This window comes from Penaeus monodon, chromosome 22 (assembly GCF_015228065.2).
Source record: "Penaeus monodon isolate SGIC_2016 chromosome 22, NSTDA_Pmon_1, whole genome shotgun sequence".
NCBI lineage: Eukaryota > Metazoa > Arthropoda > Malacostraca > Decapoda > Penaeidae > Penaeus > Penaeus monodon.
The window spans coordinates 8,832,450-8,832,770 of record NC_051407.1 but is presented as its reverse complement, the minus strand read 5'-3'; the positions used below and the strand labels follow the sequence as shown (position 1 = coordinate 8,832,770).

General features: G+C 33.6%; 1 protein-coding gene across 1 annotated transcript in view; it reads left to right on the top strand.

The window, feature by feature from the left end:
• Window positions 1-321, top strand: part of LOC119586917 (carbohydrate sulfotransferase 11-like) — a 31,931-nt gene that overhangs the window by 26,591 nt on the left and 5,019 nt on the right. The gene's annotated exons all lie outside the window — the stretch shown is intronic.

Here is a 321-nt window from a genome sequence, read left to right as displayed (position 1 = left end):
TTGAGAACGATGGGTTTTGCTTGGATGTTTTTTATATAGCGCTGTTTATTTTTTTTATCAACACAGAGATGTCATGCAGGTTTATTATTTTTATCGTCTTTACATACATGTCAATTAAACCTCATCTAATGAAATTTACTTCTCAAGTTTCCATCTCTCGTAACCTGTGAATTCGACCAAAATGCACATCAACGAATATGATATAAAATTCTAAAATTCATTTCTTGACTGACTCTCACGATGAAGGTGCAAATCTCGGGCAGAAGTGAGCGGGAGACTTGGAAATATTTATCGATTGTAAAAGTATGTTACAAATGAAGG